We start from the raw sequence: 13,816 nt of genomic DNA, 5'->3' as shown, positions 1-13,816 counted from the left end.
GTTTGGTCTACGCCCGATTTGCACGAGGCTGCCGCTCACCCTAGGTATACTCTTTCTTTTCCTCATTTTGAATATAATTGATTTGTCTTCATTTTTTGCAGCTCAGATCATGTTGAGGGCATGTCTGGCTGGCAAGAGTAGGCTTGCGGATGCAGAAATTAACATCGCGGGTGTTGCCAAGTTGGAGAGTCATGGCCTGTTGGTGCAGCGGAGACCGGCAAGAGGGGGGTGAATTGCTGAAAACAAAACTAAAAATACCCTCCTCGGATTTCAACTCAGAATTTAAATCAGCAATAGAAATAACAGCAACTAAAATAAGGAGACAAAAAAAAACAGAAACAGAAATAGAAACAGAATTTAACCTGGTTACAACCAAGGAGGTTGTTAATCCAGGGCAATGAAAAAGCTCTACTATCAGAATCTCCTTTACTGTAGGCGGAGAAGCCTTTTTACACTTAGAACGCTCACTTAGTTGCTAGGAATTAAGTACAGATTGATTGCTTGAGTTGTTCTCTAATTCCTAGCTCCAGGGGCCTTTAAATAGCCTCTGGAAATTCTATCCCGAGGGTCCAAGGTGCCTCCAACAAGATTCAAGGCGCCTCCACAGCTCGGTCAGCGGATAGAACTCTATCCGAACGCAAACGGTCATTTTGACCTGTTGAAGGCGCCTTCATCAAGCCTGAAGCCTCCAAGCCTGATGGAGGCGCCTCCAAGCTGGCAGCTCAACATTCCAGCTTGTTTCTTTGCTCCACTTTGACTTCCGACACTCCGATCTTTTGGGTGATTGCGGCCAACCGAAATAGGGCTCACCCGAACCCAATTTCCGGCCTTCTCCTCGAGCAGCCTTCCGTCCCGGCTTAACGTCCCTCGAACGCCGCGCACGCTCTTCACGCCCACCGGAGTACTCTTCCGCAGCTCTCTCGTCCTTCGGACGCACCGAGCCCGTCGGCTCCCTTCCCGTGCCGTCCTTCTCGCTAGCTGCGTCTTCCGCTCGACTTCCTGTGCTCCTAAGCTCCTGCACACTCAGACACAGGGATCAAACACAACAGGACATAACTAATTTGGTTGATCACATCAAAACTACCAAGGGGTCCAACAATCTCCCCCTTTTTGATGTGCATCAACCCAAGTTCAAGTTAGGGTTAAAATAGACATAAAAAGTAATTTTAAAGAAAAATTACTAAACTAACAAGTTAAACATAATTTTTTGCAATTAGTAAAATTGCAACACTTTTTATAAAAATAAAGGAAATTTTAATTTTTCTAACTCCCCCTAAACATTTATAATAAATTTTTTTTTTAAATTTATCTAACTCCCCCTAAACTTGTACTTTTCTCTCCCCCTTTGATCACAGCAAAATTGGGGTTAAGAAAATATGAAACAAATAACTGAAGTTAAGTAAAATGAATTGAATTGTTTTAAAAAAAAATTCTAAGTTAAAAATGAATTCCAAAAAGAATTTCTAAGTCATTAAAAAATAATAATCTTCTAAGTCAAAATTAAGTCAAAACGAATTTTTCCAAACAAAATTTCTAAGTCAAATTTTTGAATTTTCAGAAAAAAAAATTTCTAAGTCAAAAAATAAATTTTTCTAAAAAAAATTTCTAAGTCAAATTTTTGAATTTTCAGAAAAAATTTTCTACCTCAATATGAATTATTTAAAGAAAATTTCTAAGTCAAAATGATTTTTTCCCCAAAAAAAAATTCTAAGTCAAATTTTTGAATTTTCAAAAAAATTTCTAAGTCAATAAAAAATTTCTAAGTCAATATTTAAATTTTTTTGATTTTCACAATCTGACTTTTTAGAATTTTAAAAAGATTTAAAAACTTTTAAAGCATTATTTGATTCTAGTTTAATGCTTTTTCAAAAAGTTAATTAAACATTTTCTTCCAATATTTTAGCTTCCAGGTCGTGGCGAGGCACTAGGCCTTCTTGGTTATTGGAGCAACAACCACTTCCTTAGATAAAGCTTCCATAAAGAATTTCAATGTTTAATTTTCTCACTTTAAGCTTTTAATTTTTGAAAAATTAATTAAGCACAGATTTTGGAACCCAATAGAGGTTCCTTCCTACAGGATTATTCAAAAATCTAGGGGGTACATAGTTTCTTGGTATTTTTCTAAGTTGACCTTGATGCTTCCTTATATACCAATTTAATTTACCATAAGTTCTAATTTTTTACTTTGGAAATTTCTTTAAGCATGCATCATTTTTCAATTTTTCAATTTCTAATTTTAAATTTTCATTTTCTGATTTTAGATGATCATACATTTCTAATGGGCATGCTCTTGCTAAGTTCAACTTTAGTTCAGCATTCTCTTTTTCTAATTGATCTAACTCTTTAGAAAAAGACTTGATAAATTTGAAAGATTGAGTTGGGGTTAGATTGCGTACCTTACTTACCTGGTCTGGTGACGCTCCCCCTTCACTGCTGCTTTCTTCTTCTGATGTTCCTCCCCCTTCATCGATGCTCATCTCTGAGCTTGAGTCTTCTTCCGGTTGATGATTCGCCAATAGCGCTAACCCTGAGAATTCTTCGATGTCCGACTTAGAGGTTGACAAATCTGACCAAGTAGCCTTCAGATTCTTGTGCTTAGAGGGTTCTGGTTTCTTGTATTTTGGCTTTGCCCTTTCTTTCTCCTTTCTCTTTAGTTTTGGGCAGTCATCTTTGATGTGTCCCTCATCGTTGCAGTTGTAGCATCGAACCGTCCTCTTCTTTCGATGATGCCTCTGCGATTTAAATTTATTAGTACTAAAAAACTTATTGAAGCGTCTTACCAGTAGTGCCGCTTCGGATTCGTCGACTGAGGCTTCGGAGTTAGAACTGTTCATCTTTGCCTTTAAGGCAATGTTCTGACTTATCTTCTCTGCTCCGATGGGTTCTGAAACTCGAGATTCGTGAAGTTCAAAAGTGGAAAATAATTGTTCTAAAGTACTTACCTCGAGGTCCTTAGAGATGTAATACGCATCTACTAAGGAAGCCCACTCTGGAGTTCTAGGGAAGGCGTTGAGCGTGTACCGGATAGAGTCCCGGTTGGTTACCTCTTCTCCAAGGTTCGTTAGTTGCGTTATTAGCTCCTTGATTCTCGCTTGGAGTTGCCCTACCTTCTCACCTTGGTTCATCCGGAGGTTCGTTAACTGGTTCCGGAGGATGTCGCGCTTTGCTAGCTTCGCTTCGGAAGTACCTTCGTGTAGCTCCAGGAATTTTTCCCAGAGATCTTTCGCTGAGTCGTAGCTTCCGATCCGATTTACTTCTTGTGGTGGCAGCACACTAAGCAGGTGGAACTCCGCCTTTCCGTTGGCGACGAAATCGGCTTGCTCCTTCTTGCTCCATGTGTTTTCTTCTTTGTCTTTTGGCGCTGCAAAATCATATTTCATTGTAATAAGAATATCAAAATCCTTTTTAAAAAATACCTCCATTTTGCGCTTCCAAGTGGCGAAGTCTCCGTCAAACTTCGGGGGATGGATGTTTGCTTCGGCCATCGTCTTGATCGTAGTGCTTCAGTTGGCGGTTAGTCCTTCTAAGGTGATCAGGCTTTGATACCACTTGTTGGTGCAGCGGAGACCGGCAAGAGGGGGGTGAATTGCTGAAAACAAAACTAAAAATACCCTCCTCGGATTTCAACTAAGAATTTAAATCAGCAATAGAAATAACAACAACTAAAATAAGGAGACAAAAAAAAACAGAAACAGAAACAGAATTTAACCTGGTTACAACCAAGGAGGTTGTTAATCCAGGGCAATGAAAAAGCTCTACTATCAGAATCTCCTTTACTGTAGGCGGAGAAGCCTTTTTACACTTAGAACGCTCACTTAGTTGCTAGGAATTAAGTACAGATTGATTGCTTGAGTTGTTCTCTAATTCCTAGCTCCAGGGGCCTTTAAATAGCCTCTGGAAATTCTATCCCGAGGGTCCAAGGCGCCTCCAACAAGGTTCAAGGCGCCTCCACAGCTCGGTCAGCGGATAGAACTCTATCCGAACGCAAACGGTCATTTTGACCTGTTGAAGGCGCCTTCATCAAGCCTGAAGGCGCCCTTGGAGGCGCCTTCAGCAAGGCTGGAGGCGCCTTCAAGCTGGAGGCGCCTCCAAGCCTGATGGAGGCGCCTCCAAGTTGGCAGCTCAACATTCCAGCTTGTCTCTTTGCTCCACTTTGACTTCCGACACTCCGATCTTTTGGGTGATTGTGGCCAACCGAAATAGGGCTCACCCGAACCCAATTTCCGGCCTTCTCCTCGAGCAGCCTTTCGTCCCTGCTTAACGTCCCTCGAACATCGCGCACGCTCTTTACGCCCACCGGAGTACTCTTCCGCAGCTCTCTCGTCCTTCGGACGCACCGAGCCCGTCGGCTCCCTTCCCGTGCCGTCCTTCTCGCTAGCTGCGTCTTCCGCTCGACTTCCTGTGCTCCTAAGCTCCTGCACACTCAGACACAGGGATCAAACACAACAGGACCTAACTAACTTGGTTGATCACATCAAAACTACCAAGGGGTCCAACATGGCCTACAGCTGATCACCCAATCCGACGATCCACTCGATGAGGTTAGAAAAAATACAACTGTGGCCAGTGAAGGTCATACGGCAACAAGCGATGCTGCTGCGACTACAACCAACCTTCCTCCCGAATGGCCATCTCTGGCCCCGATCATTGTGCCGTCTGAATCTGCTACAGCTTCATCGGACGAGCCTTTAGTTCGTCGCAAGAGGAATCGTGGGGGAAGGTTCATCCCTCTCGACAACCTCCACGCCGCAGACCTCCTCCTCTGATGGCTCTCACCCTCCCTCTGAACGGGGTGAGGCTCCATTGCCCGCCCTTCCCGAGCAAGGAGCCACCACACTCCCTACTTCACTATCATCTGACTGAACGCCCTCACCGTTCGGGCTGCCGTCGGCGACTATTTGTGTGCTGCCCATCGCGTACATGCCACTGCACTCCTTGCCAGCAGCACAAGTATCCACCATCTGATCCTCTCCCTTGCCAAAGGTCCACCGGACAAGCAACCTCCAATCCTTCAGCTCTAATCGACCGGAGGCATATAACGGCCATCATTCACTTACTCACGGATGAGTGGCGCCATCCAGATGACACCGAGCCTCGCTCCCCCAAGCACTAGATTAGGATACAAGGACCGTTGGCATAAATCTAGGATGATGCTAGGGCCCGTGAGGTGACCATCTCCCCGGGGGAGATTGTGGAAGACCATACCCAGAAGGCCACTAGGTTAAGTACATTATCCTCATTTTTTGCTTGTTTATCTACCGATCGGTCATGACTAACCCACTTTATTGTAGTTTTGGGTCGAAAGTCAGGCCATGTGTCAAAGGTTGGCCTTCCTGGAGCATGAAGTCTAGTAGCTACGAGCCCTGATCGGCCAATCAAGGGATTCTTGGGCACGTCTGGAGCAGCTGATTGGCGAGGTAGCTCAATTGAAAGTCGATCTAGAGAGGAGCTCCAAATGACTACATGAGGAGAGGAGCAAGTGCGTCGAGCAGACCTTATAGCTAGAACAACTCAACAAGCATGATAACTCCTTTGAGACAAAGATCAATTCCGCCAACGCTAGGAAGCTTCGAGCCATTGAAGACTTGGATATTAAGAATAAATAGGCTCGGGTCTTGGTTCAGAATCTCAAGGAAGCGGAGGTAGCTTTATGTGCCAAACGGGAGAATTGATTAGCTGAGCAAGCCTCGATCCGGGTCTAGCTCACCGCCAAGGATACTGAGCTAGCCTCGCTAAAGGCCGAGTTGGAGGTATTTTGAACAACCTTCAAGATTTATCAAGAGGGAGAACCTAGCCGGTTCGATGTTTTCAAGCGGGATTACCTCTGCTCGGACTCCTTCAACAACCAGCTTGCAGACCGGGCGCTCTGCATCTTCAACTTTAGCATTGATGGGACCTAGACCAACTGAAGGACTACGGTTATCTCCCTACCGAACTGACCAGCAAGATCATCAACCAGGAGAAGCTGACTGAGTCACTACCAGATGACGTGCTTGACTATCTCGAGTAGCTCCCCTCTTTGTTTTGCAGACCACCTTTTGTACTCTCTCCAAATTTTTTGTAAAAAATTTTCTAAATGTCAATGAACGAACACCCGTCTGGCGCTTCTTAACTTTGTTAAATTTTTCAAGCGTTCCTTCGTGCATCTTCGTTCGACCCCTGTGGGGTTGTATACTATTTTAGCATTTTGTGAAATTTTTTTAAGTATGATTCCAAATTTCTCTATCGTGTATGTAACTAGTCGCTGAGATATCCGAGTGATCACTTCAACGTGGGCCGAGAGGTCTCATTTTAGTGAAGAACTGCTGCTTCTAGTCACCACTTGACTACTTATTAAATTTACTCTCGGGTTTCATAGCCACCACTCGATTTTATTTGTCGTACGCTCGACTATTGATGGCGTAGATAGGAGTTTATAGTCGTCACTCGACTGTTGATGGTGTAGACTCGGGTTTATAGTCGTCGCTCGGCTATTGACGGTGTAGATAGAGATTTATAGTTGTCACTCGACTATTGACGCAGACAGTGGTTTATAGTCGCCGCTCGACTGTTGATGTAGACAAGGGTTTATAGTCGTCGTTCGACTGTTGTTGCTGAACCATTTTTGTTGTTCGGGCTTGTATTATCATATCCAACTCCTCCTTTATTAAAGTCACCATGGTGAGTCATCCAGCATCCTCTATCTTCACGTATCGAATGCATGTTACGCTCCCACAGACGACGCTAATATGATCTTGTCAGAAAACAGTGGAGATGGCCAGTTGGGGATGTGGCTTCTATGTTGATTAGATGTAAACCTCGCTCCACTCTACAACACAAGAAATGTCAGTATTGAGCCAGGGAAGGGGTCTCCGGCATTGGCCCTCCGACGCTCAAGTCAGTCACTGGAAAGATGGAATGAAATGGAGCAAAAGTAAGCACAGGCATGAATAGTAAATAACGCGTATCTCTGCCAATGCATGAAACCCCTTTATATAGTGCCCTGGTGGGTAACGCGCATTCTCCCCAAGGCATGAGCACGCTTTCCCAATTATTCCATGAAAGGACATGTCAGAAAAGTGCCTATGATACCATATCTTAACAAGTCATGCAAATCCTGATGAGACAGTGGAAGCTTATGTCGTACGATCCGCCGGTTGACCATGCCTTATGTCAACGACACTATCTCTCAGAAGGATATTAAGATATACGTCAATGATCCCTCTACTCGGCTGAGCGAGGTAGCCGCTCAGTTGGGGACCTCCCCACTCAGTTGGCCTCGACTGCTCTTCCTAGGGGTAACTAGGTGCAGTAGACTGTCTCTGCCCGACCAGACAAGCACTCCAATCTCATTCCTTGATCCGTACTAAGTGCCTGATGATCTGGCCGTAACGTTCTGCTCAGACAAACTATCTATTGATCGGATATTGCCTGCCCTGGTCGACAATTGTAGTCGACCTCCTCTCGGCCACTATGGGTGAGCTCGTTGACTCTCTAGCATTGACCGTCTTGACTTTGACCTCTACGTTGATAGCTAACCCTGCTTCTAACCCGAATTGGACGTGCCCCCTTTTACCACCGCATCAGTAGGGTTTTTCATGATTTCAGGATTAACAATTTTTTTCATAATTACCCTCTAATTTTTCCCCCCCTCTTCTCTTCATCCTCGCTTGTCGAGTCGTAACTTCCTCCATCTTCCTCCCTCCCTCAGTTAGCGATTGACAAAGATGTCGTGAGAAATGGACAAGAACCCCTTCGTTGGATCGACAAAGACGTCGCAGCATCACTAGAGATCACACATGTTTCTGGACGCCATCAAGTGCCTCGAAGTCGCTCACCTCTACTCTGATATGGGCGTTGTGGTCTTGCCCTTCCTTCCCTTCCCCCAACCAAACCACACCTCAACACCCTCTAATTCTATGTTGAGGGTCGCATGGTCTCTGAAGTTGTCCATGTCTACACGATCATGGGTACCACCGCGGATCCCTCCTCTCACCCCACGAGTGCCACCTACAACCTCCTCTTCGCCCCCACAAATAAGCATCTCCCACAAGAAGCGGCCTGCCTGCATCCTTCAGAGAAGAGGACTTGTCACCGGAGTTGATGCTGGAGTCGGAGCAGAACTGCTTGATCAACAACTCACCCTTTCGTTGAGGACCCTCTCCTTCTCGACGACCAGCAACTCTCCTTTGTAAAATTCCTCATCGTCATCGCCTCCATCCCGGGCCGCTACTGAGGACCCTCTCCTTCTCGATGACTCTGTCGTCATGCTTGCCATCCACCCTAATGACAACATTGGCACTACCTATGACGTCGACGAGCTTGCAGGGGGAGGGCCGGGGATGCGGACGATGTTGGAGAAGAGAACATAGTAGAAATAATTCGATGTGGATTTGATTTTTTTAATTTAAACCTTAGATAATTATTAATTAATTCCTAACTTAATAAAATAATTTAAATAGGTTTTTAATCCTAATATTATTAAGGTTAATATAGTAAATATTAAATTAGATTATATCATTACTTAGGTTGAACCAAACAATACTAGGGTTATATTTTATTTCCTATAACTTTGCTTATGTGATTATTCGATAATCACATAACAAAAGTTATACATGATAATTTGAATTTGACATAAAATATAGTTTCTTTGGGAATTAAAATATAACATAATATTATTTGGTTCAACCCTAGATAATGTAATAAAAACTTATTTACTTGAAGGTCTTATTATATAACCTAATTTAACATTTCATTGTATTACTCTTGAATCAGGGGCCAAAGTAATGGCGTCGTCATCGATGATGAGGCAGGAGATGTTATTGGTGTGCTCGATCCAGAGCTTGTAGTGGTGCCACTAATTCTGCACATACTCCCTTGCATCAGGATCTTCCCTAGTATACTCCTTGTCAGATAATCACAAAATCAAGGTTATAAGGAATAAAACATAATCTAGTATTGTAATACTCATTTTGCAAAAAAAAAAATTAATTAATTAATTTTTTTAATTAATCTCAGAATCACGTAAAATCTCACACTACTAATATACTCACATTTTAAATTATATCCCTCATTTACTGAACATATTTAATTATCTAAAAATCACTCATTACTTCAATCAAATAGGATTAGATAAAATAATCTTAAATAAATAATTAAAATTATTAATCAATAATAACCTTCAATCAAATATGTCTTTATATCAGTCGTTGTCATATTTTTTTATGATTTATCAAAAACACTTCATGTAATTGAAAATAATCTGATAGACACTTTCTCATATAATTCCCAACAAAAGCTTCTTCTAATACGGAGATGCAAAGTGTTGTATGGATTTTTTACATTAGGTTAATTTTCATAAAAATATTTTAAGAACAAAAATATTATATTCTAAAATACTTTCTGATAATCATAATCATTAAAATTTTAATGACTTACACAATGTCTTCCTCACGTGAACTAATCCAGCCACCCACATGTAGAAAATTTTGTCACTTATCTAAAGAACCATGTCATAATTAAGAGAAGTTAGGTGAATAAATAAAGAAAAGTCTTGGCCTTATCCACTCACAAGACAAAAAAATTCCACAAGAAGAAATCTTATCAAACGCAAACTTATGCTAATAAACCTTTCTACAATTTCTCCATAATATTCTATATAATGAACAAACAACAATGTATTTCCCAGACCGAGATTATTCATATATCTTCTTCGGCCATGGCAACGAGAAAGACCTTCTTCATGATCCTCATCGCATTACTGGTTTCCATCCTCGTAGCTGTTCCTACGAGTACTCGATAAACGTCCAGTGATCACTTAATATCTCATTCAAATTAATCGAGAAATGATTAATTATTTTATATTTCTTTTTGCAGGAGCACAATCGATCGGCGTCTGCTACGGTATGCTGGGGAACGACCTCCCTCCGCCCACCGCCGTCGTCAACCTCTACCGCTCCAACGGAATCGGCAGGATGAGGCTGTACGACCCCAACCAGACGGCGCTGCGAGCTCTAAGGAACTCCAACATCCAACTGATCATGGACGTGCCCAGAACAGAGCTCCAATCCCTGGCCTCGAATCCCTCTGCCGCCGCCAATTGGGTTCAAGCCAACGTGGTGGCTTTCTGGCCTAGCGTCTCGTTCCGCTACATCGCCGTCGGAAACGAGCTCATCCCCGGCGACGCCGCAGCGCAGTACGTCCTCCCGGCCATGCGCAACGTCCAGACCGCCTTGTCCTCCGCCGGACTTCAAGTAATTAACAAAAATTTAGTTCCGTGTATGATATCAGTCGTCGTCCGATTACAGTTCAATTGTGAGTTGATGAAAGCTCTTTCACAGAATCAGATCAAAGTATCGACGGCGGTGGACACCGGCGTGCTCGGCCAGTCCTTCCCGCCTTCAAACGGCGCCTTCTCAGCCGCGGCGCAGGCTTACTTGGCCCCAATCCTCCAGTTCTTGAGGGGAAACAACGCCCCGTTACTCTTCAACGTCTACCCTTACTTCAGCTACAAGGCCGACAATCCTCAAATCTCCCTCGACTACGCTCTGTTCACGGCCAATAGGCGGGTGGTGCAAGACGGCCAGTTCGGCTACCAGAACCTATTCGACGCCCAAGTCGACGCCGTCTACGCCGCGCTGGAGAAGGCGCGGGCGAACGTGTCGTGGTGTCGGAGAGCGGGTGGCCGTCGGCCGGAGGATTCGCAGCGAGTGTTAACAACGCGCGGACGTACAACCAAAATTTAATCCGGCACGTCGGAAGGGGGACGCCGAGGAGGGCTGGGAGAGCGATCGAGGCTTACCTGTTCGCGATGTTCAACGAGAACCAGAAGAGCCCCGGCGTGGAGCAAAACTTTGGACTGTTTTATCCCAACGGCCAGCCGGTTTACCCTATCAGCTTTAGCCAAGGCGCCATTGATGAAGTCGATGGACTTGCAGACGTTCAATCAGTTTAGTAGTTACCTGAATCGTAATTAAAAATAAATAAATCCCTTAACTTGCAGTGGATATGGACTTTTCATCGACTTCTCAAATGCTGCATTGATTTGGAAGTCGAGGGTTGTTGGTTGTATCCATCAAATAAAATAAAATAATGAGGAAAAATCAAATGGGCATTTTAAATTATGTAAATCATCAAATATTTTAATAATTATTCGTAACCGCTGCAACGTATAAGAGTTGATATAATACTTATGCAGTAGCATAATAGTTATTTAGTAACTTTTTTTTAGTTGTATAACAATTATTTAGTAACTTGTATTTTTATTTTAAAATAATTTTGATCAATTTAAAATAATTTTTAATGAAGTGTAAATAATTTTAATTGAGTTGGTAAAAAATATTTTAATATAATAATACTTGGAGCTTCCAATTTGAGGTATAAGATTTTAAAATTTAAAATTTATGATTTACTTAGTAATTTATACAATAGTTTTAAAATAATTTTAATCAATTTAAAATGATTTTATTAAAATTTAAATTTTTTAATTAAATTAATAAATAGTATTTTGATATAATAGTATTTAGAATTTAGGATTTAAAATTTAAGGTTTAAACTTTATGATTTAGCTGTATAATAACTAATTAATAATTTTTATAATTGTTTTAAAATGATTTTAACTATTATGAAATAATTTTAAAATTTTTAATATAATATTTTATATATAATAATTTTAATTAAAATGGAATAATCAATTTTATACATGGTAGGAATTAGTCGTAGCTTTTACGTCAACTGCAAATAAGACTATTCTAAAAAAAAAAAATAGAGCGCATTTTGACTTCTTGTTTTTAGAAAAATATTTTTTTTTTGTTTTTTTTAACTATTTGCATAATTTAGGACATCCTTTTGCTTTTGACTTTTACCCTAAAATAATTTGGCAAAGGATTATCTGAAGCATTGCTTTGGAATATTTGATAGTGAGGTAATAAATACAAGATTTGGTGACCTCCTAATAGAGGTAGTTGAGGTTGAACGGTTTAATATCATTGATGCTATGATGAGATATAAATAGATAAATTATGGAAGATATTTTATCTTAGCGCAATGATTTTTTTATATTAGAAAGGTCAAACATCTAATAAAATATTTTACATCCGTTGAGAATTGACCACATAACTAAAGTTGATATTAGATTATAAACTATTAGATTGATATGATAGAGATTTAAACCGTTAATTAGCAAGTTCCATGATGGTTGTGATGATATCACCATTTGCCGCTTTGAGGATTGTAATAGCCTTAAACCTAGAATCTCCAACCTTAAACCTAGAAACCCCAACTTGGGTCAATATCAATTCAATGTCCTTTGGCTCCACGTCAATCTCATCAACCTCTTCGTCATCATGTGCGATGGTAGATGGCTTAGTATATGATGTAAATTTACCATCCGAGAACCAACTCATCTATGCTCATAAACGATGGAAGATGGTTCAAGTTTGATATCACATGGGTCATATCTAGGGCCTTGAACTACTCAATAGCTTGAGTCTGCAACTGTGAGCTTAGGTCTTCAATCTTTGCTTCTCTAAACCAACATAGGTGTCAGAAGTTGAACTTTTGAAAACATCTGGTTTGTGTAGAAGCTACTAAGAGAACATATATTCTCATATATTTCAAGAATGAACATAAGACAAGTTTATATACAAAATATAAACCTAATAAAGAATTATACGAAATACAGGAAACTAATATACACAATAAATAGAGGATATATCCCAATAAGCCTCCTCAAAATGGTGGGTGCGTGCAGACACCAATATTAGAACATAGTATATGAAGCCGTGAACTAGGGAAAGGCTTGGTCAAAGCATTAGCCAACTGGTCAGATGATGAGATATGAGAGATACGAACTTTGTTATTTTGAACCAGCTCAAGAACAAAATGATAATCTAGATTAATATGCTTCATGCGAGAATGAAATACAGGATTGACACATAAGTGGCACTAATGTTGTCATAATAGATAGAGACAGGAGAAGGTGCAAGGGTCACACCGAGTTCAAGAAGGGATCAAACTCATTGCAGCTCTGCAGGTGTAGAGGCGACAACTTGATATTCAACCTCAATAGATGAGCAAGCAACATATCCCTATTTTTTGGAGCTCCACGAGATTGGATTGGGACCCAAAACAATAATATAAGGACCAATATAAATGCGATCATCAACATCACCGGCCCAATCCGCATCACAATAGACATATAAGGAAGGGGAACACTGCTTTCAGAGAAGAATTCCATAAGAACGTGTACCATTAAGGTAGCACAATAGACGTTTGATGGCCCACCTGTATAGAGAGGAAGGAGAGTGCATAAACTGAGATAGTTTGTTGACAGCAAAGGCAATATCTAGATGAGTAAATGAAAGATATTGCATGCTACCAACTGTTTGATGATATAAGGTTGTGTCAGTAGGGGTGAGCTATCTACAAGGTGCAACGCAGGAGACATGGCGAGAGGCGATTGAACAAGTTTCAAGTCAGCCATGTTAGTCTTGATAAGAATGTCAAGAAGATACTTTTTGTGAAAGCGATAAAGGCCTCCTGTATAAGAATCAACTTCAACACCTAAAAAATAAGACAAGAAACCCAGATCCTTGATAGAGAACTAGATACTCAATTGATCAATGAAACCTATAGAGCGCCTGAATTATTTCCTGTAAGAATTAGATCAGCAACATAGACTAGGAGATACATAATAATACCACCAGAATAGAAAATGAATACAAATGTGTCAGCACAAGAGCTAGTGAACCCAGCACTAAGTAACAACTGGCGAAATGCAGTGTACCAAGCATGTGGTGCCTGTTTAAGACCATAAATTGCTTTGTTTAACTTGCAA

The 13,816-nt window shown here is 41.2% G+C and overlaps 1 pseudogene; it reads left to right on the top strand.

The window, feature by feature from the left end:
• The first annotated feature begins 9,610 nt into the window (after positions 1-9,610).
• On the top strand, positions 9,611-11,108 carry LOC122000344 (annotated as a pseudogene).
• Positions 11,109-13,816: the final 2,708 nt, after the last annotated feature.

This window comes from Zingiber officinale, chromosome 7A (assembly GCF_018446385.1).
Source record: "Zingiber officinale cultivar Zhangliang chromosome 7A, Zo_v1.1, whole genome shotgun sequence".
Lineage (NCBI taxonomy): Eukaryota > Viridiplantae > Streptophyta > Magnoliopsida > Zingiberales > Zingiberaceae > Zingiber > Zingiber officinale.
This window is presented reverse-complemented; position numbering and strand designations above follow the sequence as displayed.